The sequence below is a fragment of the Hyperolius riggenbachi genome, chromosome 5 (genome assembly GCF_040937935.1).
Source record: "Hyperolius riggenbachi isolate aHypRig1 chromosome 5, aHypRig1.pri, whole genome shotgun sequence".
NCBI lineage: Eukaryota > Metazoa > Chordata > Amphibia > Anura > Hyperoliidae > Hyperolius > Hyperolius riggenbachi.
The window spans coordinates 301317371-301341826 of NC_090650.1; the positions used below are offsets into that span (position 1 = coordinate 301317371).

At 45.9% G+C, this 24456-nt stretch overlaps 1 long non-coding RNA gene across 1 annotated transcript in view; it reads right to left on the reverse strand.

Moving 5' to 3' along the window:
- Positions 1-21406: 21406 nt before the first annotated feature.
- LOC137517690 (uncharacterized) overlaps positions 21407-24456 on the reverse strand; it is a 72824-nt gene continuing 69774 nt past the window's right edge. Inside the window, exon 4 of the long non-coding RNA XR_011020625.1 lies at positions 21407-21814. This is a non-coding gene — a long non-coding RNA (uncharacterized lncRNA). The remainder of the gene's footprint in view (positions 21815-24456) is intronic.

Sequence of the window (24456 nt, forward strand, 5' to 3'; positions counted from 1 at the left end):
CAGCTATTTTTGAGCGTAACAAATAGCTGGTGGGCGCACGCATGTTGGAAGCGCCATTGTATGTGCTCCCTGGCAGTGGAAACACAAAGACAGCAGGAGGTAAATTCAGCAGCAGGAGGAGGAGGATGAGTGTGTGGCAGCAGGCAGTCAATGAGGCAGGCAGCTCGCCGTGACATAATAGCCCTGGTACCTAGCGGTGATACCAGGGCTGTAAATAAACACAACAGGAGGTCCCAGACAGCGGTCGTGCAGCCCACATTGTGTCCAATACACAACTGGGACAACACAGTTTTCAACCCGGGCACCTCAGAAAAATTAAACCTTTTTTTTTTTGTTATTGGTTTTTTTTGGTTTTGGTTTTACAACCAATATAGCTATTGTTTTGACGTAATAGCTGGTGGCAGAGTGGCAGCAGAAGGTAATTCTGTGTACCCTGGCAGTGGGAAACACAGACAGACAGCAGCAGCAGGAGGAATGGAGGAGCAGTGTGAGCAGCTATTGTTGTGACGTAATAGCTGGTGGCAGAGTGGCAGCAGACGGTAATTCTGTGTACCCTGGCAGTGGGAAACACAGACAGACAGCAGCAGCAGGAGGAATGGAGGAGCAGTGTGAGTGTGGCAGCAGGTAGGCAGCGTGACATAATAGCCCTGGTACCTAGCGGTGATACCAGGGCTGTAAATAAACACAAGAGGAGGTCCCAGACAGCGGTCGTGCAGCCCACATTGTGTCCAATACACAACTGGGACAACACAGTTTTCAACCCGGGCACCTCAGAAAAATTAAACCTTTTTTTTTTTTTATTGGTTTTTTTTGGTTTTGGTTTTACAACCAATATAGCTATTGTTTTGACGTAATAGCTGGTGGCAGAGTGGCAGCAGAAGGTAATTCTGTGTACCCTGGCAGTGGGAAACACAGACAGACAGCAGCAGCAGGAGGAATGGAGGAGCAGTGTGAGCAGCTATTGTTGTGACGTAATAGCTGGTGGCAGAGTGGCAGCAGACGGTAATTCTGTGTACCCTGGCAGTGGGAAACACAGACAGACAGCAGCAGCAGGAGGAATGGAGGAGCAGTGTGAGTGTGGCAGCAGGTAGGCAGCGTGACATAATAGCCCTGGTACCTAGCGGTGATACCAGGGCTGTAAATAAACACAAGAGGAGGTCCCAGACAGCGGTCGTGCAGCCCACATTGTGTCCAATACACAACTGGGACAACACAGTTTTCAACCCGGGCACCTCAGAAAAATTAAACCTTTTTTTTTTTTTATTGGTTTTTTTTGGTTTTGGTTTTACAACCAATATAGCTATTGTTTTGACGTAATAGCTGGTGGCAGAGTGGCAGCAGAAGGTAATTCTGTGTACCCTGGCAGTGGGAAACACAGACAGACAGCAGCAGCAGGAGGAATGGAGGAGCAGTGTGAGCAGCTATTGTTGTGACGTAATAGCTGGTGGCAGAGTGGCAGCAGACGGTAATTCTGTGTACCCTGGCAGTGGGAAACACAGACAGACAGCAGCAGCAGGAGGAATGGAGGAGCAGTGTGAGTGTGGCAGCAGGTAGGCAGCGTGACATAATAGCCCTGGTACCTAGCGGTGATACCAGGGCTGTAAATAAACACAACAGGAGGTCCCAGACAGCGGTCGTGCAGCCCACATTGTGTCCAATACACAACTGGGACAACACAGTTTTCAACCCGGGCACCTCAGAAAAATTAAACCTTTTTTTTTTTTTATTGGTTTTTTTTGGTTTTGGTTTTACAACCAATATAGCTATTGTTTTGACGTAATAGCTGGTGGCAGAGTGGCAGCAGAAGGTAATTCTGTGTACCCTGGCAGTGGGAAACACAGACAGACAGCAGCAGCAGGAGGAATGGAGGAGCAGTGTGAGCAGCTATTGTTGTGACGTAATAGCTGGTGGCAGAGTGGCAGCAGACGGTAATTCTGTGTACCCTGGCAGTGGGAAACACAGACAGACAGCAGAAGGGCAGTACACAGCAGCAGCCCACTGTAGGTGTGAAATGTGTGGCTGCAGGCGACGTAATAGTCAAAGTGAACCAGGCTGGCTTAGTGAGCAGGAGCCAGGAGGTGGTAAAGGGTGGTAAGGCACATTAACGATGGTACTAAGTTCCGGCAGCCAGTTCATGTCCCCCTCTCGCCGACAACAGGGGCCAGGAACTCGCCTTCCACCCACGCCTGGTTCATCTTGAGAAACGTCAGTCTGTCCACAGACTTGTGAGACAGACGTGAGCGTTTCTCGGTGACCACGCCACCAGCTGCACTGAAGCAGCGCTCGGACAGCACGCTGGAAGGGGGGCAGGACAGCACTTCCAGGGCGTACTGCGCCAGCTCGCTCCAGATCTCCATGCGCTTGACCCAATACTCCATGGGATCAACAGGGGCATCGCTGTCAAGCCCGCTGTAGGACCCCATGTAGTCAGCCACCATGCGGGTCAGGCGCTGGCTGTGACCGGAGGAGGATGCTGCTGCATGCATCTCCTCTCTAGTCACTGCTGCCGGAGCCTCTACAGTCCTGTAGAGCTCGTGGCTGAGAGACAGCAGGTCTGTGGGGCGCTTGCTGCTGCTGGATGCAGGCACCTGCTGCTGCCTCTGTGCTGGCTGCTGGACAGTGGGGGTGGAAGGCTGGGGGAAGGCTTCCTCCAAGCGCTCAACAAGGGCCTGCTGCAAGCTCCTTATTTGTTGCGCTGGGTCTCCTCCTGCAGGCGGCAGGAACTGGCTCAACTTCCCCTTGAGGCGTGGGTCCAACATCATGCTGATCCAGATGTCCTCCCTCTGCTTCATCTGGATCACCCTGGGGTCCCTGCGCAGGCACGTCAGCATGTGCGCTGCCATTGGGAAGAGGCGGGCCACGTCTGCTGGCACATCGACGTCAGTGCTGTCCTCCTCATCCTCCTCCTCTGCTGCCTCATCCTCTCTCCACCCCCGCACCAACTCAGCTGCACTGCGCTGATCCCCCTCATCAGCAGCCAGGTCAGGGACCTCCACCAAGTCCTCCTCCTCCTCCCCCTCAGAGGTGGACTGTGCAGCTGCTTGCCGCTCCTGCTGGTCCAAGGCTGCCGCTCCCTGTGCCAGCAAAGCATCGAGTGCCCTGTTCAGCAGAGAAACCAGGGGCACCCACTCGCAGACCATAGCATGGTCCCTGCTCACCATGTTTGTGGCCTGCAGGAAGGGAGCCAGCACTAAGCACACCTGCTGCATGTGCCTCCAGTCATCATCGGGGACGATGGACGGGATGTTGCTGGTCTTGTCCCTTCTCTGAGCTGCGGAAACAGTGGCCAGGGCAAGGTAGTGGTTGACAGCGTGCTTCTGTTCAACCAGACGCTCCAACATCGCCAGGGTGGAGTTCCAGCGAGTCGGAACGTCAATGATCAGCCGATGGCGTGGCAGATCCAGCTCCTTTTGCACGTCTTCCAGGCTCGCACAGGCTGCAGCCGAGCGCCGGAAGTGACGCACAACGTTCCTTGCCGTTTCCAGCAGCTCGTCCATCCCCTGGTAGGTGCGCAGGAACTTCTGCACCACCAGGTTCAGCACGTGGGCAAGACAGGGGATGTGGGTCAGGTTTCCCCTGTCTATGGCAGCAACCAGATTGGCCCCATTGTCGGACACCACCTCTCCGACTCTGAGGCCTCTGGGGGTCAGCCAAATCCGCTCCTGCTCCTGGAGTTTGGCCAACACGTGGGCTGCCGTCAGCTTGGTCTTGCCAAGGCTGACCAAGTGCAGCAGCGCTTGGCAGTGGCGGGCCTTCACACTGCTGCTGAGGCGGGGGGTTTGGCCAGGTGTGGCGGAGGATGGCAGAGGATCGGAGGAACCCGCTGCAGTTCCCCTGACCCTGCGGGGTGGCACCACCCACTGTGTTGCTGCTGCTGCTGTGCCCGCTGCTGCTCTCCCATCCTCACCCCCTTCCACCAAGCTGACCCAGTGGACAGTGAAGGACAGGTAGCGGCCTGTCCCGAAGCGGCTGCTCCAGGAGTCCATGGTGACGTGGACCCTTTCACCAACCGCGTGCTCCAGCCCTCGCTCCACATTGGCCATCACAAAGCGGTGCAGTGCAGGAATGGCCTTGCGGGCGAAGAAGTGTCTGCTGGGGAGCTGCCAGTCTGGGGCTGCACAAGCAAGCAGCGCCCGCATGTCGCTCCCCTCCTGCACGAGCGTGTACGGCAGGAGTTGGGAGCACATGGCCCGTGCCAGCAAGCCGTTCAGCTGCCGCACGCGACGGCTGCTGGGAGGCAGAGCCCTAACCACCCCCTGGAAGGACTCGCTCAAAAGGCTCTGGCGTGCCTTTTTGCTGGCACGGGAATCAGCAGACGGAGCAGAGGAGGCCAATGAGGACTGGCTGCCAGAACAGGCCTCAGTGTCGGCGGCAGGAGTTGCAGAGGGGGGAGGAGCAGGGCGTTTCCGCACTCCTGCTGGTGCTGCTGGAGGAGCAGGAGGGCGGGTGGCTGCTGTTGCTGCTGCTGCTGCTGAAGGCTGTGCAGTGATGGGATTGGTGCCACTGCCAGCACCAGATGCCTTCAGCCTCTGGAACTCCTCATGCTGGTGGAAGTGTTTCGCAGAAAGGTGGTTGATCAGCGAGCTGGTGCTGAACTTCAAGGGGTCTGCACCTCTGCTCAACTTCCGCTGACAGTGGTTGCAAGTGGCGTACTTGCTGTACACTGTGGGCATGGTGAAAAACCGCCAGATTGGTGACAAAAACATCCCCCTACGGCATGGAAGCGCTGCTGCCTGTTTCCCTGTGGTGGTTGGGGGGGGGGGGGGGTCTTGGGTGCGGCTGGTGGTGGTACTGGCTGATGCTGCTGCTGCTGCTGCTGAGCCTGAGACACCAGCAGGCTGTGGGACGCTGCCAATGCTTGCAATGATGCGCCTCCTTGCAAGGCCCACAACCGCATCCTCCTCCTCCTCCTCAGAGCTGCTGAGGACGACATCCTCTGGATGTGTTGGCACCCAGTCTCTGTCTGTCACCGGGTCATCATCATCATGCCCCTCCTGAAACATGTCCTGCTCTGATGATGACCCCCCAAACTCCTCTGCTGATGCATGGATGGGACGCTTGACTGTCGCCACAGTCTTGCTGTCCAATCCCTCCTCCCCCAAAGTGCCCATCAGCATCTCCTCCTCCAAATCGCCAACAACAGCATTCAATTGACTCATCATGCCTGGGGTCAAAAGAGTGCTGAATGAGAGGTCGGCGACTGACGGTGAACTGGCCTCCTCCCCAGACCCTGCTGGGCGGCTGCTGCGAACAGGGGTGGTGGTGGTGGTGGTGGTGAGGGTGGAGGCCTCGGATGCAGAGCTGATGGCGGGCTGCTCATCCTCCGTCATGAGTTGCACCACAGTGTCTGCATCCTTTTCCTCAATGGGACGTTTCCGACCCGGCTGGAGGAAAATGGGAGCAGGTGCTACACGCTGCTGCTGCTGTGTCTCTGCAGCGTGAGTTGCAGATGCTCCTCCTGGGCGGCGCCCAAGGCGTCCACGGCCAGTGGCTATGGGAGGAATGTTAGCCACTGACGCTGCTGCTGCTGCTGCGGAACTGTGCATGGTGGCGCGCCCGCGGCCGCGGCTTGCCACAATGCTGCTCCCTCTCTTCCTGATTCCCTTGCTGCCCTTCCCCTTGCCCAAACCGCGCTGGCTGCCACTTCCAGACATCTTCAATGTTTTGGGCGTATAGACAAAAGTTTTGTAAAAGGGCGGGTGAAAAGTGGGGTACTTTAATGGAGTGGGTTGGTTGGTGAGGTGACTGAGTGAGTGTCCCCTAGTACAGTAAGTAAGTATTAACAGTCAGGAAGTACAACTAGCAGTTACAATAATCAGTAGTAGTAATCACAAGTAAATTTAGTGTGTGTACACTCAGACAGTGAGTGCACGCACGCAGGAGCTAGTAGCCTATGGACACAGTGACTGAGTGTCCTAGACTCCTAGTACGGTAAGAGTAAGTAAGTAGTAACAGTAAGTAGAACTAACTAATAACAATAATCAATCAGCGATCAGAAGGAAATGGAGTGTGGGTGGTGTGTGTACACTCAGACAGTGAGTGCACGCACGCAGGAGCTAGTAGCCTATGGACACAGTGACTGAGTGTCCTAGACTCCTAGTACAGTAAGTAGTAACAGTAAGTAGTAGAACTAACTAATAACAATAATCAATCAGCGATCAGAAGGAAATGGAGTGTGGGTGGTGTGTGTACACTCAGACAGTGAGTGCACGCACGCAGGAGCTAGTAGCCTATGGACACAGTGACTGAGTGTCCTAGACTCCTAGTACAGTAAGAGTAAGTAAGTAGTAACAGTAAGTAGAACTAACTAATAACAATAATCAATCAGCGATCAGAAGGAAATGGAGTGTGGGTGGTGTGTGTACACTCAGACAGTGAGTGCACGCACGCAGGAGCTAGTAGCCTATGGACACAGTGACTGGGTGTCCTAGACTCCTAGTACAGTAAGAGTAAGTAAGTAGTAACAGTAAGTAGTAGAACTAACTAATAACAATAATCAATCAGCGATCAGAAGGAAATGGAGTGTGGGTGGTGTGTGTACACTCAGACAGTGAGTGCACGCACGCAGGAGCTAGTAGCCTATGGACACAGTGACTGAGTGTCCTAGACTCCTAGTACAGTAAGTAGTAACAGTAAGTAGTAGAACTAACTAATAACAATAATCAATCAGCGATCAGAAGGAAATGGAGTGTGGGTGGTGTGTGTACACTCAGACAGTGAGTGCACGCACGCAGGAGCTAGTAGCCTATGGACACAGTGACTGGGTGTCCTAGACTCCTAGTACAGTAAGAGTAAGTAAGTAGTAACAGTAAGTAGTAGAACTAACTAATAACAATAATCAATCAGCGATCAGAAGGAAATGGAGTGTGGGTGGTGTGTGTACACTCAGACAGTGAGTGCACGCACGCAGGAGCTAGTAGCCTATGGACACAGTGACTGAGTGTCCTAGACTCCTAGTACAGTAAGTAGTAACAGTAAGTAGTAGAACTAACTAATAACAATAATCAATCAGCGATCAGAAGGAAATGGAGTGTGGGTGGTGTGTGTACACTCAGACAGTGAGTGCACGCACGCAGGAGCTAGTAGCCTATGGACACAGTGACTGAGTGTCCTAGACTCCTAGTACAGTAAGAGTAAGTAAGTAGTAACAGTAAGTAGAACTAACTAATAACAATAATCAATCAGCGATCAGAAGGAAATGGAGTGTGGGTGGTGTGTGTACACTCAGACAGTGAGTGCACGCACGCAGGAGCTAGTAGCCTATGGACACAGTGACTGGGTGTCCTAGACTCCTAGTACAGTAAGAGTAAGTAAGTAGTAACAGTAAGTAGTAGAACTAACTAATAACAATAATCAATCAGCGATCAGAAGGAAATGGAGTGTGGGTGGTGTGTGTACACTCAGACAGTGAGTGCACGCACGCAGGAGCTAGTAGCCTATGGACACAGTGACTGAGTGTCCTAGACTCCTAGTACAGTAAGTAGTAACAGTAAGTAGTAGAACTAACTAATAACAATAATCAATCAGCTATCAGAAGGAAATGGAGTGTGGGTGGTGTGTGTACACTCAGACAGTGAGTGCACGCACGCAGGAGCTAGTAGCCTATGGACACAGTGACTGAGTGTCCTAGACTCCTAGTACAGTAAGAGTAAGTAAGTAGTAACAGTAAGTAGAACTAACTAATAACAATAATCAATCAGCGATCAGAAGGAAATGGAGTGTGGGTGTGTGTACACTCAGACAGTGAGTGCACGCACGCAGGAGCTAGTAGCCTATGAACACAGTGACTGAGTGTCCTAGACTCCTAGTACAGTAAGAGTAAGTAGTAACAGTAAGTAGAACTAACTAATTACAATAATCAATCAGCGATCAGAAGGAAATAGAGTGTGTGTTGTGTGTGTACACTCAGACAGTGAGTGCGCACACGCAGGAGCTAGTAGCCTATATGAACAGTGACAGTGAGTGTCCCTACGGGTACAGTAAGAGTAAGTAGTAAGTAAGTACAACTAACAATAATCTATCAGTAATCAGAAGGAAATAGAGTGTGTGTACACACAGACGGTGAGTGAGTGCACACACGCAGGAGCTAGCTAGTAGCCTATAAACAGTGACAGTCAGTGAGTGTCCTACTCCTAGTACAGTATAACTACAATACTATTAGTAAAGGACAGCAGAAATACTGGTATAGATGATGAGAGAAATAAACAGAGGACAGCTGCCCACAGAGGCAAGGCCCCCCTGAGGCCTAAACCTGTAAGCTTGCAGCAGCTGCCTGTCTCTAATGTAACACACAAGCTACTAACTAAAATACAATGTCTATCTAAATAACAACAATACAGGTGTATATGGCAGGTGTAGGTGAGCAAAAACGCTAGGTAAATGAACACAATAGAGCACTTGCTAAGCCAAAGCACAAAGGAGCAGATCTCTCTCTGTACAAGTCTCAGGCAAGCATGGAAAACCCGAACATGGCGGCCGCTATTTATAGGGTAGGGGCTGGCCAGGGTCCCCCTCTGTGATTGGCTGCCGTCAGAGGGCCTGGGAGCCCTCTGATTGGCTCTAAGCACATCAATCTGGGCTATGACGCTATTCGAGCTCGGTACCGAGCTCGAATAGCGCCGGTTTGCTCGAATAGCTCGAATAGTGAATGGGCTATTCGAGTGTTCTCGAATAGCCCATTCGAATAGCTCCAGCTATTCGGAGCTCGAATACCGAGCTCGAATAGCTGAAAAAGAGCTCGAATATTCGAGCTACTCGAATATTCGAGCTCTGCTGAGCACCACTAGTCACTCACATCAGGGTCCTTATTACAGGGACCCACAGAGAAGACAGCACATAAATCATAGGACGCCGTCCAGCCACACGTCCGCCTCACTCGACCGGTTTCACTATCGAAGTTTCCTCAGGAGCTCCTGAGGAAACTTCGATAGTGAAACCGGTCGAGTGAGGCGGACGTGTGGCTGGACGGCGTCCTATGATTTATGTGCTGTCTTCTCTGTGGGGAGCTCCTGAGGAAACTTTGATAGTGAAACCGGTCGAGTGAGGCGGACGTGTGGCTGGACGGCGTCCTATGATTTATGTGCTGTCTTCTCTGTGGGTCCCTGTAATAAGGACCCTGATGTGAGTGACCCCTTTTAAAACTTTTTATGCTGTTTTTACTGCGCTACATTAAAATTGCTACAGATACGCTTAGATGTGCATTGTTTTTTTGCATGCCTCTATTTTTGGTGAAACACTGCATATGAGGATTTGAGTTATTCTGTCCAAACTGGAGAGGAGGCCGGCTGTGAAGACACCTGCTGCTGACCTCATAAAGCTATATTACAGACCCTGTAGTTAAGGTCTGTAAGGATCTGGTAAGCGCATCTGTTTTTATGGTGTTCTCGGTGGTGGACATAAGTGAACCTGCGCTGAAGTGTTTTATTCTATACTGACTCAAACGCTGTACTGAAGTGTTGGACTTTGGCTGCGACACATATATTGTTCCACAAATCTATGATTGTTTGGCTGCGCTGATAATTTGGTTCTGATTTTAGAATTAATAATACCTACCTATTGTTATATACAAAAATGCAATCTGTACAGGGCCAAGTAACACAGAAGAGGTGTGCAATGATCTGCTCTGCTGTCTGCACAGGCAGGCAGCTTTTTGACAATTTTTTAGGTCTGCATGCTGCAGGTCCCTGGAAAGGAGACCTGTTTTCATTCTGCAAGTTTCAGACTTGCTGTTCTAGTGAGGGATTTGCATTCACTTATCTGGTTATTGATAGCTCTGCCTCTTTTGATGGCTTGCAGTATAAATGCCATTTCCTCCCAGAATTCCCTGCTGGTCATAAAGGTTTGGTTCTGCTGGACTTACCTTGAGTTTCAGCCCCTCTGCTAATTGTTTGCTAAATATTGTCTTAGAGTAGTTATCCTTGGGAGTGCACTAGCATTCCTTCTAGTGCAGTTAGTTTGTTTGTTATCTGTATGGCCTAGTTCTGTCTTGTCTGTTTGGATTGCATTCGCCCTAGCGGTAGAGGCGGTGGATCCTTCTGTACTCTGTCTTGGAGTGTAAGCCAGAGCTGCGGTTGCTGCTGGTTACACCTTCTGTCTGTCTTGTCTGGTCTGTGCGATGGTACGGTGACCGTGCCTTGAACGCGCTTGCGCTTAACGTGTGGTGACCGCGTTTAGCTAGTCCTGTCTGTTCCTTCGTGTTGGAGTGCAGGTTGCTATTGGTTCTGTCTTTATTCATTCTATGTTCTGTCTTTACTCCGTCTTGCTAGCAATCGTCATTCTTGCGATTGCTTTCTCACTTTGGTCTTCGCTGCTGTATGTCAACCGTCGCTGGGTAGCGATTTGATTGGTGGACATACATACATTCTGTCTCTGTGCTCACTCTCTCTCGAGTGGCTATCTTGCCCTGTTTTGCTTCACTTCGTACAATCTCCATCTGGCATCTGTGGTTGTACGAGACCGAGTTCCTCTGTACTCCTCAGCTCCATCTGCCAGTAGGAATTCCTCTCTACAGGTGCATTTGCACTAAAGCTGGGTTCCCTTATTCAACGCTTGTGGAGGGTTTCCGCAGTGTCGGCGCACATGTTGTGCGCTGACCACGGATATAATTCCACATTCGTTACGAGGTGTGAGGAATAGAGCACTGGGTCTTAAAGCGGACCCAAACCAAACATTTTTTTAATTCAAAATATTTAGTTGCACCACTCTGACACATACAAAGATAAATAAACACTACTTCAAGCCTATGAGCATTTCAGTGCATGCTTTTCACCCTTCTCTTTTTATAACTAGGGTTATATAGGTGGCAGCCATTAGCAATTTGTCATCATGCAGCTGAAAAGAGGCAGCTATTTATTATTATAATTTAGAAAATAGATTTTATTTCTGAAATCTTGTATTTTTAATTTAGGTCCACTTTAAACTAGGGATCATAAGAACAGGAATTGGAGGGCAAGAATCCTTAAAGCAAACATAAAGAAAAGAAAATGCCAAATTAAACTCTGCCAAGGTCCATGGGAGGTTGGAGTCCTCGAAAAGGGAGCCCAAATGTGTCTCACACGTTTACTTCTAAGACTGTGGTGGGCCACATGGGGGTAAGCAAAAGTTCAAGGCAGTCCAAGTACTTTATACCAGTGACAACTGATATTGGGAATTACAAGTGAATTCAAAGTTTGCAGAGGGCCATCTGCTGGTAAACAATACAAGTTTAAAGCGGAATATAACCCTGCATTTCAACTTTGCTCTAAAACATTATTTACAGTATATTATATGCAACCAGCATTTTTTTTTTTTACTAGACCAGCATTGGAAGGGTTACACAGGGCTTTTAAGTTCCTTTAGATTTCTGCAGACGCATCCGAACCTGAAATAGATACATTTTGTTTACATAAATGTATCTAAGTGTTGAATGTGACTCATCTCTCTGACTGAGAAGGAGCTTGGAGGACAGCCAAAGAGTGTGTAACTGTTTATCAATAGATACATGTAACTAAATAGAATGTATCTATCTGAACTTCTGCATATCTCTCCAGGACCTTTAAACCTTCGTGTTTAACCCTTCCAATGCTGGTCTAGTGAAAAAAAATGCTTTTTGCATATAATATGCTGTAAATAATATTTTAGAGCAAAGTTGAAATGCAGGGTTATATTCCACTTTAATATGCTCAGTTAACCGCTATTACCCACAGAAAAAAACAAGGAGTTGTAGGTTCCTGACAATTTGACACAATGCTGTAAAAATGTGAAGCATTGCTTAATTAATATCCTTGGACTGCTGCGGGTTTATCCTGTGATTCGTTGGCCTGACTTTTGAAGCTTATGAAATACTAGTGATAATTGTAATATTCTAATTACTGTTACACAAAATCATAAAGCAGTGGGAGACATCAGCACACCAGTCTTGATTATTATGCAATGCACATTTATTGTGCATTATTCCACATAGACAACCAACAATTGTTTCTGGGGCCTCGCAGAGTCCCCCTTTCTCAAGGCATGTGGCAAAGGCATGAGGCACATGCAGGGTCGGACTGGGACACTGGGGGCCTACCAAAGAAATTTCAACCTGGGGCCCACACATCCCATGATTGCGGTGAAAAAAGGGCGTGACCATGCACCGGAAGGTGGGCGTGGTCATGATGAATTATAGACAGGGCCAAATGTACATGATCTTATCAGCATTGTAATTCAGAAACACTGCTGCCCAGAAAAATTTTGCATAGAGTCCCCTCCTTCAATATAAACTAATGTCCTACTTTGCAGAGGTTGCGACCGCAGAGGTTGCAGAGGTTGCGACCGCATCAAGGCCCTTGGGCAAAAGAGGCCCCAAAGGGCCCTCCCTCAACTACAGTATTACCTCTCTGTTGGTCCTTTGCTCATAATAATCACTTCTATAGATACTTTGAACAGTGGTGATCATCAACAAGCTATTTCCCATCCCCTTCTTGCACCTCTGACACTGTAGTTGCCATTGGCAGGTTTTGGTGCGTCGTATCAATTGTTATGTATATAGTGCTTGGGGGGCCCCATTGTAAAATTTGCATCGAGGCCTACAGCTCCTTAGCTACACCACTGCTCTCAGCATAAATGATTACAGCACTGAGAAGGAGGGGGGCCCACCAAAGACCTGGAGGGGGGGCCCACTGAGGGAAAAAACTGTACTACTGTGGCCCAGTCCAACCCTGGGCACATGCCACATGCCTTGAGACAGGGGGACCCTGTGAGGCCCTAGAAACAATTGTTTTTTGTCTATGTGGAATAATGCACAATAAATGTGCATTGCATAATAATCAAGACTGGTGTGCTGATGTCTCCTACTGCTTTATGATTTGAAAAAGTGACACTGCCTTGTCACATCATCAAGCACCCAGAACCAGATGGAGTGCCAGCTTTATTATTTACTACGTTACACAAAATTAAGCGTAACATTTCCCAATTATGGCCACATGTAATTACAATTTGAAAACTCAATTGATTTTGCATAATCAATTCGTAATTTTGCCTAATTATGTGTAATGTCATTTAATTTTGTGCCGACTTTAGCAGTTAATAGCAGAGCCCCCATACATCCTCTTGTCACTAAAATTGCTACATATGTTAAGGGAAACAGTGGGAACAAGTAAAAAAAAAAGATCTTGTAATTTTAGAGAAAATCTTTCTTAAAAATGCAAAGAAAAAATGTTTTTTAAGCTCTGTAAAATTTAATTTTTCTGAGTTAAAAAAAGGCCTTTGCATTTTTCAAATCTATTATTGTTCCTGATTACGGTTACATACAAAATAATTTATGATTTTTCTCCCTGAAATTTTGCTTTAAGATTCCATATTATAAGTGGGAATTATGAGGCAAGATGACTATTATGCAAAATGCGCGCCCATCACTATGAAATGCAGCGGTTATTGCTACAAATGTTCATATTGCTAAAAACAAGAAGATTGAGATTTCCAGTAGGAAGCTTGTATTTGTTTCTGTTCATCAGGGCCTACATGCAAACTATGTGGCTACCTAGCAAAATATTTCAGGGGGCCTTTCCCTTACCATTGTTGAAGTATTGCCACTTTAAACCACTCATTCTCCGACTCCCTCAAGCAGGTGTGCCCAACACTACAGTGCATGTGGGCATCATAAACCCCTCCTCCCCAACAATAAATGCAGCTACTATTCCTCTCTCCCATACAAAAGTGATTTCCTGATTCCCTTTTCCAAACAAGTGTGGATAACATAATTCCATTCCCCATGTAGAAAGTGTGGCTTAACCTCCTTGGCGGTAACCCCGTGTGTGACACGGGGTAAGCCGCCGGAGGGTGCCGCTCAGGCCCTGCTGGGCCGATTTTCATAATTTTTGTTTTGCTGGACGCAGCTAGCACTTTGCTAGCTGCGCCAGCACTCTGATCGCCGCCGGCCCCTGCCCGATCGCCGCTATCTGCTGCGGCGCGGGCCCCCCCCCCTCCAGACCCCAGCGCTGCCTGGCCAATCAGTGCCAGGCAGCGCCGAGGGGTGGCCCGGGACTCCCAATGACGTCCCGACGTCAGTGACGTCGGTGACGTCATCCCGCCCCGTCGCCATGGCGACGGGGGAAGCCCTCCAGGAAATCCCGTTCTATGAACGGGATTTCCTGATCGGAGATCGCCGAAGGCGATCGAAGCGGGCGGGGGGATGCCGCTCAGCAGCGGCTATCATGTAGCGAGCCCTCGGCTCGCTACATGATTAAAATTTTTTTTTTTTTTTTAAAAACTGCTGCGCTCCCTCCTGGCGGTATTTTTCATACCGCCAAGGAGGTTAATAACTCTCCTCCCCTATAACAACTTTGGCCAGTGCTCCACTGCTCCTTCCCACACCACTGATAAAAGGAATGGCCTGTACCACTGCCATTTCTACAGGCATGCGAATAGTGCAATCACCCAGAGCGCTGGATTGAGCGGCAGAGAGGGTGGGTGCAGCGGTGGGGGAAGCGGGCATAGTAATTACAACTCACCTTCCACAATCCCTGCACACAAGCGTCCATTGCATTGGTAACAGCGCCCCCTGTGATGATGTGACCGCATGTCATCACAGGGTGCACTGTTACCAATGCAACGGACACCTGGAACAGGAAGAAGGAAGGAGGCTGCGTGCTTGGGTCGCGGAAGATAAGTTGTAACTACGCTATGCCCGCTCTCCCTTTCCCCTGTGCCTATACTGGAGGAACCTACCTATCTAACCTATACTGGGGGAACCTACCTATCTAACCTATACTGGGGGAACCTACCTATCGAACCTATACTGGGAGCGCCTACCTATCTAACTTATACTGGGGGAACCTACCTATCTAACCTATACTGGGGGAACCTACCTATCTAACCTATACTGGGGGCACCCACCTATCTACCCTATACTGAGCCACCTACCTATCTAACCTATACTGGGGGCACCTACCTATCTACCTTATACTGAGGCACCTACCGATCTAACCTATACTGGGGCACCTACCGATCTAACCTATACTGGTGGCAACTATACGGGCTACCCTATACTGGAGGCACCTACCTAGTTAACCTATACTGGCTAGTGTATAGGTTAACTAGGTAGGTGTATAGGTTCACACTGAATCTGCATGCACATAACAACAGACTTCAAAATTAGCCTCATCGTCATGCATTACTAGCATGCACATTGTCCATTAGTGCAAAGATCAGCTTACATTATTACCAAGGAATATGATGCACCTCTGAGCAAGCATGGAGTATCTTGTGGCTACTCTTTCATGTGAAGCAGGGCCCCGCCCATTCCATGTGCAGGCTTCTCCTCTATGTGCATCATCCCTGTACTGTTGCACCTTTCTTTCATGAACAGCTCCCTTTGGTACCTGCTTCCCCTTTTCCATGTGTTATTTTCAGCCTCCTCTTTTATATGTAGCAATCCCTATTTCATGTTCAAGCGCCCCTTGAAGCTGTAGATGCCCAAGGCCCAGGCCTTCAGGCCCTTTTCCAGAAATCTATCCTTGCTTCTGAGCCAACACAAGGATGTGAATCTGCACTAATCTTTTGAATACTACACCCATTTTAGCACCCCCATTTGCACGTTTCTATTAGAACACAGTAGTATTGTTATCTAACGTTCAATCTCTCTCTCTCTCTCTCTCTCTCTTTATATATATGTATATATATATATATATATATATATATATATATTAGTAGGCAGTCTGAAACAATGTCCATGTTTAATCTGCAATACATAGCCTTGAACTGAATGCATTCTGTGTTTTTTCCCTTTAAAAGAAATAACTGTGCTGTGCTAGAACTGTGAAACATTTTTAGTTCCAAAGCTTAGCAAAATCATATGTTTTCCTAACAGGTTAGGCAGGAATCTAATTGCAGAAAAATGTTCTCTTATTCACTTTTTGAACTCTCCATTTCTGGCTTTTTTTACATGGACATCCAGCTGTTTAGAATAAATATTATGAGTGTTTACAAACCATTTCTTCCGCTATTTATAATAAATCCAATGTTCAGTTTAAATCCGTGAATAATAGACATTATTATCAGAAGCCATATTACTTTTCTTTAGCTCTTTGATGTTGATTTTAAAATTGACATTTTACACTTTCAAATAAGTACCCGTTTGGATTAGATTGACACCAAAGCTGCCCAAGCAGTGTACAAACTGGAAGCGTGAAGCATCACTTTGTGTCTCTGTTCAGTCACTAGTGTAGCATATAACGCTGACTAATGATCCTAATTTTAAAGATTTATACCTTTTCATTAGTAGGGTTTATAACATTTCACCAGTTCCACTTCTGTTAAGGTGTACATTAAGATTTATTGACCCTACATGTTAAAACTGCCTGGATAAACATTTCCCTAAGTAAACATTAATCATGATGTGCAGTGAAACAGAAGTAAATACTTTTCTAAGTTTAGGCATGAGTCACAATATTTATGTTACTGGACTGGAATATGTAATGCTAAGAGAATAGCGCAGCTTGCATAATGAATTTTGAAGGAGAAAATGTGACTGTCTATTTTATATTTATTGTTGTCATTACTGTCATTGCCAGTGCTGCTGCCATAATTATCGTGTGCTAATTGATTGTTTACATTATTAATTGATGCTAAAGCAGTTCACTGCGCAAATGTGTTACATCACTATTGCATATATACATACATATACTGTACTTCCTCCTGAGTTTTTACGAAGATGTTTTCAAACCTTATCAATAAAACACTTTTAAAGCTCCCAGCTAGCAAGAAATTACTCAAAATAAGTTTGATATTACTGTTGTATATTGTAACGATCTGCTCAGCTGTCTGCACGGGCAGACAGCTGTTTGTCCATTCTTTAGGTCTGAATGCTGCAGGTCTCTGGAAAAGAGACCTGTCTTCGCTTTGCAGGTTTCAGAGTTGCTCTGCTGAGGAATATGCATACACTTGTCATGCAAATTGCCTAGCTGCCTCCTTTGAAGGCTTTCAGTATAAAAGACATGTTCTCCCAGAATCCCTGGCTGGTCATGAAGGTTTGTTCCTGCAAACACTCCTAGAGTGTCAGCCTTGCTGTCGTGTGCTAAGATTATCTTAGAGTAATTCCTGGGGACTGCACTAGACCTTCTAGTGCAGTCAGGTTGTATTATCTGTATTGCCTAGTTCTGTCTCTCTGTCTTGATTGTCTTGTCGCCAGCGGTGGTCGACAGGAAATCGTTCTGTCTGTCTGGGAGTGTAGGCCAGGGCTGCGGTTGCTACTGTCTGCTTCATCTGTCTGGATCGCATTCGCCCTAGTGGTAGTGGCAGTGCCTCCTTCTGTATTCTGCCTCAGCGGTGCTAACCAGAGCAGCGGTTGCTACTGGTAGCCCCATCTGTTTGTCTGTCTGGATTGCATTCGCTCTAGCGGTAGCAGCGGTGGTTCCTTCTGTACTCTGTCTGGGAGTGTAGGCCAGAGCTGTGGTTGCTGGTGGCTGCTTCTTCTCTCTGTCTTGTCTTGTACGAACGCTTGCTGTAGGCTCGGTGAGGTAGCCGTTTAGCAAGCGTTAAATTCTCTATTTCGTGTTCGTATGTCATTGGTTAGTTAGGGTGGCACGCTTATAACTGGGCGCCTAACGTGCGGTGATCGTGGTTAAACGCGTTCGCTGTTGCAAATGAGTATGGTGTTTTCGTTTAGTTAGCGTTTGTTATTTTCCTTATTGTTCTTGCTTGCTGTGCCTTTTGCTACTCTTGTGCTCTGTCCTGCTTGGTCTTGTGTCACTTCTGGCAATCGCCTCTCTTGCGATTGCGTTCCCACTTTGGTTCTGTTGTTGTGTGTTCACCGTCGCTGGGTGGTGACTAGATTGGTGGACACACATTCAGTCTGTCTCTGTGCTCTCTCTCTTTTAGGGCTATCCATCCCTACATTGCTTCAACTCATGCAATTCCCACCTGGCATCTGAGGCAGTACAGAGGCTGAGTCCGTCTGTACTCCACAACTCCATCTGCCGGTGGGAATCTCCCTCTACAGGTGCAAAGCACCATAGCTGGGTTCTCTCAAATAACACGCTTGTGGAGGATTTTCTTAGTGTCGGCGCGTGTCCTGTGCGCTGACCACGGAAATAATTCCCCAATCGTTACATATATACTTTTTAGACTCTTTCAATTAAAAGCTGAAGCGTTATTTTTTAGATGAGATGAAAAATTATCTCCTTGAAGAAAACTCAGGAGAAAATACAATAGGACATGGCACTGGAAGTACTTGTTAAGGAGGCGTCCAAGCTTGAAATCGGTAATGCATCCTTAAATAGGTGGTAAGCATAGAACTAAAGGCAAATCACCCAGCAAGGATTGGAACACAATCCCTTAGGCGACATCACAGTTCTGTTGCTATACAGTGAGAATGAGTGATGTCATGCATCAAGTGTTGGGAAAAGAATGCTCTCAGCCCTGGAGGTTCTTAATAGGGTCTGCCATTGGGGGGCAGGGTTGGGAGGATCAGCACTTACCTTACAGATGCCATCTTCCCAAGGGAGAGACCACAGAGAGCACAGATTCAAGCTCCCATCAGTGTCAAGCACCTCTGACTGCTGCGAAGCATGCTGGGAGATGTAGTCCATTGATGTAAGCACAAACCCAAGTTTAAATCGATTGGTCCTTTTTCAAGCTACACATATTTGCATACAAATGTGCATAATTTCAGAAGCATTTGCATCCCATTGATCATCCCTAATTGTGTCACATCAGATTTCATTTTCCTCTTCCCCATTGCTAAAAGTAATGTTGTTATTGCTGCCTTTGTCCCTCATGGGATCTTTTTATTAATATACTGACCACTTCAATACACTATCATCCACATTTTGGAACAAGAAATAAGAAAAACAGCAATGGTAAGATGACAGGGGAGCTAACCTCTACCCCTTTCAATCCAAATTTTAAATAAGTTGAAATTATCTTTTAATTTATTTATTAGCTAATCACAGGTTTAGAAATGTAGATAAATAATTGTCTCCTGGGGCCATATGCAATTCACTTTTCCTCCTAGGTGATATTTTCACAACTTGCCAATAAAATATTTTTTAAGCCACAAGCAAGCAAGACTTTCACCGACTTTTTGGTACTTTTTCAAAGTGCTAAAAAGTATTTTAAATACAAAATGAAAAATGATTTCCTAGGAGAAAATGTGAATTGCACACGGCCCCTGGTGTCTGATCCCCACTTTGCTGCTGTGTATCCTGTTTTGACTTTGAACTGTGCATAGAAAGTATGCTATTCAGTTCTTCAGGCTAGGAGCACACTAGGCAGTGTGGAAAACCATTCATTCCCTGCATTTACATTTTTGATTTTTTTTTTGGTGCATTTTTGTATGCATTTGCATTATGCATTTAAATAAAATGTAAAAACAATACGAGCAAGCAAGAAAATACTACATTGTCGTACTTTACAATTGCAGAGTGCAAAGTTATTTAAACAGAAGATGAAAAATGATCCTCTAGGAGAAAAACTTAGAAGAAAAAGTGAATTGTATCGGGCCCTATGTGCATTTTTGAGAAATATGCAGCACTTTGTGCATTTTAAAATGCACATTGTAAAACACACATATATACATTTTTTCATGCAGCCCATAGACTTTCATTATGGGTAGAAATGCTGGAGTTTTCCACAACACTAGCTATTCTGCCTGGTGTGCCCCTAGCCCCGAGTTATTTTGCAGGTTTTCTTAGGGTAAACACAAGGGTCACTGTTTGGGATTGCCATGGGGCACAACTAAATCTCATTACAGATGGTTGTTCTGAACACCAGCTTGCTTCATATTAGATTGTGCACTGTTGAAACTGCACATCTATCATAGGTCAAAAGATGCACAGTCACGGTTGAGTAAGATGTGAAAATGTGAGCATATGAAGGTAAAGTAGTTGTGCCTAAAACTCCTAAGCAAACCATGTGGAATGGGAAAAGAGAGTACAATTATAATTTCAATGATACACATTTCAGTTATTCCATCAGCTAAGCAAGGTAAAAACAAGACAGCTCAAGCAGAAGCATGTCCTGCTGGCATCCTACAGGCCTTCACAGTGCAGACAGCTGCTTTCATGCCCTTTTGGCTAAAATACGTTAGAAAATTGCTCACTGCAGATGGGAAGGAGGTAGTAGTAATAGAAGAATGAGTGGTTAGTGACATTTGTTTACATGACTTTAAGAATGCTCCTTTGCATAATATTCAGTCTGCTACAAAACGGTATCAGAAAGGACTGCTGATACTTACAGCAGCTCCTAAATTGATGTTTATTTTAAACGTTTCATTATCCCTGAACAGGTGCAGAAATATAACATTATACATATTCAGACAGGACCAGGGAAAGAATCTTTTCACATTGAATTTACAAGCATTGACTGGTAGGCTGCATCTGCTTACTTGTGATCTAATCTGACGAGGTGGCATTGTGACATTTCCTGACATGTCACATGTTCTGTAACTATAGCATATGCATTAGTACTTCGAAGTTCTGACTCCAATACAGACTAATTATCACCAGTGACCTAATTTCAATGCATGTTTTTGTATATGAAAAGTCCGGTCTAGTAAAATAGAATTAAAATTGAATAGTGTAGAAAGGGTTCCTGTCTTGATAGGTGAGTGATTCTATTTTAAATATTTAGCAACATATAAAAACTTTCCTTCTGTGGGTGTTGATACCAGCCTCAGCCTGCATGGAGACAAAATTATTGTGCGATGTATGAAATTGCATTTGAGACAGATGCATTGTATGTTTCGTGCGATTTTGCATTTGTTTAAAATTGACAGGTCTGCTTAGGTCTCTTTTTCATGAATGGCTGAACTGCTCGGTTGTCGAGCAGTTCAGTCACCTGGCTTCAAGTCCTAGGGGGTTTAAAAGTGCTGCACGCTTGGCCGCATCATGAACGTAGGTTCAGGGCTGGAACCCACTAGAGCGATTTTGTGAGCGTTTAGGGAACGAGTCAAACCACTAGCGATTTCCCTAAATGCTCAGCTAATGTTAATGGATGGGTCAAATTCCACTGGAGCGGTTGCGATTACCAAGATCGCAAACGCAAGACATGCAGTATTTTTAGCGTTTGATGATGTATTTCCGCTTCCTGTTGACTTTCTGGTGATGATTATCATAAAATGCATAATAAAAACACATACAAAACGCATATGCGCTTTATATATGCAAACCACAAACACAATAAACAGCATGCAAAACGCAAGAAAAACCCATGTGCGGAATAAAAATGCAAATGCATTAAAAATGCACAAATGCACATGCAGCAAAATGTTAACTTTCATGCACTGCCTAGCATGTTCCTACCCTGACGCTGGTCTCTCAGACTTAGATTAAGTTCACTCATCCCTCAATGTATATATTTTTTTTATTTCATTCTCAGATTTTTTCTTCTCTCGTTCAAAGCTTTTTTCATGCCAGAATGATTGACTTTTTCAGTTTTCCAATGAGTACAAATGTTTTATTTGAGTTCAGTGCTTCATTTGTCCTTTTCTCATTGTCTAGTTCCTGATTATAAAGTTTAGCAAGTGCTTCATACACGTGGAACTTAGATGATGTGTACTTGCCTGGATTTGGCAGTTTGCCAGTCTTCAGGGAACTGATTGCCTGATGTAGCTCCTCCTGTGTTATTGATTGATTCAATTCCCTTTGAGCCACAGTCAATAATCTTTTAAGCAACAAATAATTGTTTAGTCAGATTGTTCAGAGATGGGAGTGGTGTAGCACTGCTAACCATCTTCAGTGAGAGATAGTACTGTTTAGTGCCTTTATTAGCTGCACTGAGTGTGCTGGGCTTGTCTGTAGTGGTCGTGCTTCATCCAATTTGGTAAAACTCTTCTAAGATTTTGCAATATGTACTGAAACTACAAGAAACCACACACCATTTTATTGATAAAATACATGTTTATTCACTTTCCTAATGAACATACTCTTTACTGTTTGTTTGAACAAAAACATCCTAATTACTCCAACACCCATTTATAAGCTCTGGTGCGTCTCATACACTCCTCCACATTGATGTCTTTTTTTTTTTAAACTTTGTATTGCTCATCACTCTTTTTGAAATGGTTACTGGCCTACCTAGCCACCTTAATGTTATGTTTATTGTGGTTTGTTGCAGTGCAGCGTAACGACTGCATTGTAACTCAGCTTGCCGGTTTCTGCACTGCAATGCACCACCAATGCATGTGTTGCGGCATAATGGTTTGCAGCATCAAAATGCTTGTGTTACAGAAAAGCACACATGTAGACAATTGCAGTGAAGCACACTTTTCATTGACTATGTGCTTCACTGTTTGCGATGCATTGGTCATAGAACGTGCGGGGCAACTCTTCTGTTCCATTCCTGCTTTCCTGCAATGCGTGGATAACATGTGGTGCCACTGTCAGAATTCTAGTGGTTTTATTTATGCAGGAAAAGATGTCATATGTATATGTGTTAAGTTTTAATGTTCTATGCAAAATTTCATTGTAAAGTGAAAAGTTAGAGTACTTTATATTGCTCTGTGACATAACATATTCCAGGCTGTGAGGCCTATAAGATTATTCTAGTTACAAAAAGTCAGAGCATTCTTGTTTATGCTAGTGCGTGGCCTTGACATTTAAAGAGGCTTCTGTGTTAAGACAGAGAAGCAAGTTAAACTCACATTACTGCAGTAATTATATATGCACATTTTCTTAATTCTTGCACACAGATATTATTAATCTAAATATTAATGATCAATACAGTCCTTCTAAAGAAAGAAATAGTTACTGTTAAACCCTATATAATATAATTTAATACTTTTAAAAGCTGTATTCTACCCGTGAAAGATGAGACAGTAAAACATTCTCGTAGGATTGTTTCGGTTCTGGAAGAATTGTTGACATGTTCCTTGGCTTGAAGGCCACTACAGCCAGCAAGAAAAGATACTAAGTAGAAAAAAGAAAAAACCACAGAGACACCGGGAGCTCCTATAGTGTATTATCTTTTGCAATCTGGTTAAGATATACAAATAATACTACTCACAAGTGTGGGTTGCTTGGGGAGGCAACCACTCAGATAAACATGTGGGGAAAGCCCGCCCCCACTCGGTCTTTGGGATAGGTGGTCGCAGCTCCTTCGAAAAAACTTTATTTGCCACAAGTTTGTGGCAAAAGTAACACTCCCACTGGTGTGGGATGTTAAACTCAAGGTAAATCAGCAGTAGGAGGCGCCCTTGTTGTATTGTCTGCAATTCAGCTTACATATAACAAATAAGCTTGAAAAAACAGAAAACAAAGACCGAGAGCGTAGTATGTTTCGCCAATATGAAAAAAAGTAATTTGAATGAGAATATACTCACAAGTATGGGTCACCACATAGGCGACCACTGTAATGACAAGTGGGGAGAATTATCTACCTGACCCCACTCAGGCATAAAAAGTCGCTCTCTATAGTAGAAAAATGGGGATAAACCCCTCCACCTGGGGTGGACAAGATATGCCAAATAGAAATAGAGGCGCCAAAACAGGATAAGATAAATTAAAAACCGTTTAAAATGAGGGGGTGGGTGAAACCACTACCCTCAAAAGATGACCAGGCTAGATACAAGCCGTAATAACAAACAAATATTTATTGGTCTCCAAAAATAATGCAACGCGTTTCACGGGCACACATCCCGCTTCATCAGGCAATCTGGGGTAGGAAAACACTGGGGAAAAGAGAAAACAGAAAAAACAATGCTAGGAGGTACTCAAATATTTTCGTCACAATTTTTCATATCACCCTTATCATCATTCTAATAAAATTCCATCTGGTTTTGTGGGTAATTGGTTGTGATGTATATAGAGTAAAAACTATCCATGTGACATAATAGGATCAACTGGTAAAAATATGTCCAACCACCCTGTGGTGGAGAACGTTTGTATGCATGTATATAGTTAGCAACTAGTAAGGCAATGTTGTCCATGCACGGCGGCATGTGAAGGTATTAATGTAAAAAACCGTGACACTTACCAGTTGTGGGTCAATTGTGAGCTTGAGCGCCTCTGTGGTATGGATGCGCTCTCCTTGGATCTTTTTATTAATTGGCTGATCACTGGATCTCCCGCCGAGCGGGTCTGGGGGCCGGAAACGGATTTGACGCATGGGCAGCACCATGTGTCATGAGTACACTAAATCATAGTAAAGGATAGGGCCGCGCAAAGTCGCTTCACCCGGACGCAGTTACGCAGCGTGCGCACGCGTCACGGTGTGAGAGGTGATGTGGGCGGGTGCGTATGCCAGCGGCGACGCCTGTAAACAGGCGTCATAATACGGAGAGTGATGTGGGTGGGTGTGTGTGTGCGGGCGGCGGCGCATGCGTCTAGGCTGAGAGAGGCGCCGCCGTCACCATCAGTAATAAGGGCAAATTGCCCTACTTGCTCGAAGGGGGGTCAAGCTATAACTCATATAGGAAAGAAGTGATCAACAACTATTGGAGGCTCAAGGGGGTCCATATGTGGTTGGGACTAAGTCATCAATTGTATAGTTGTAGGTAGCCTG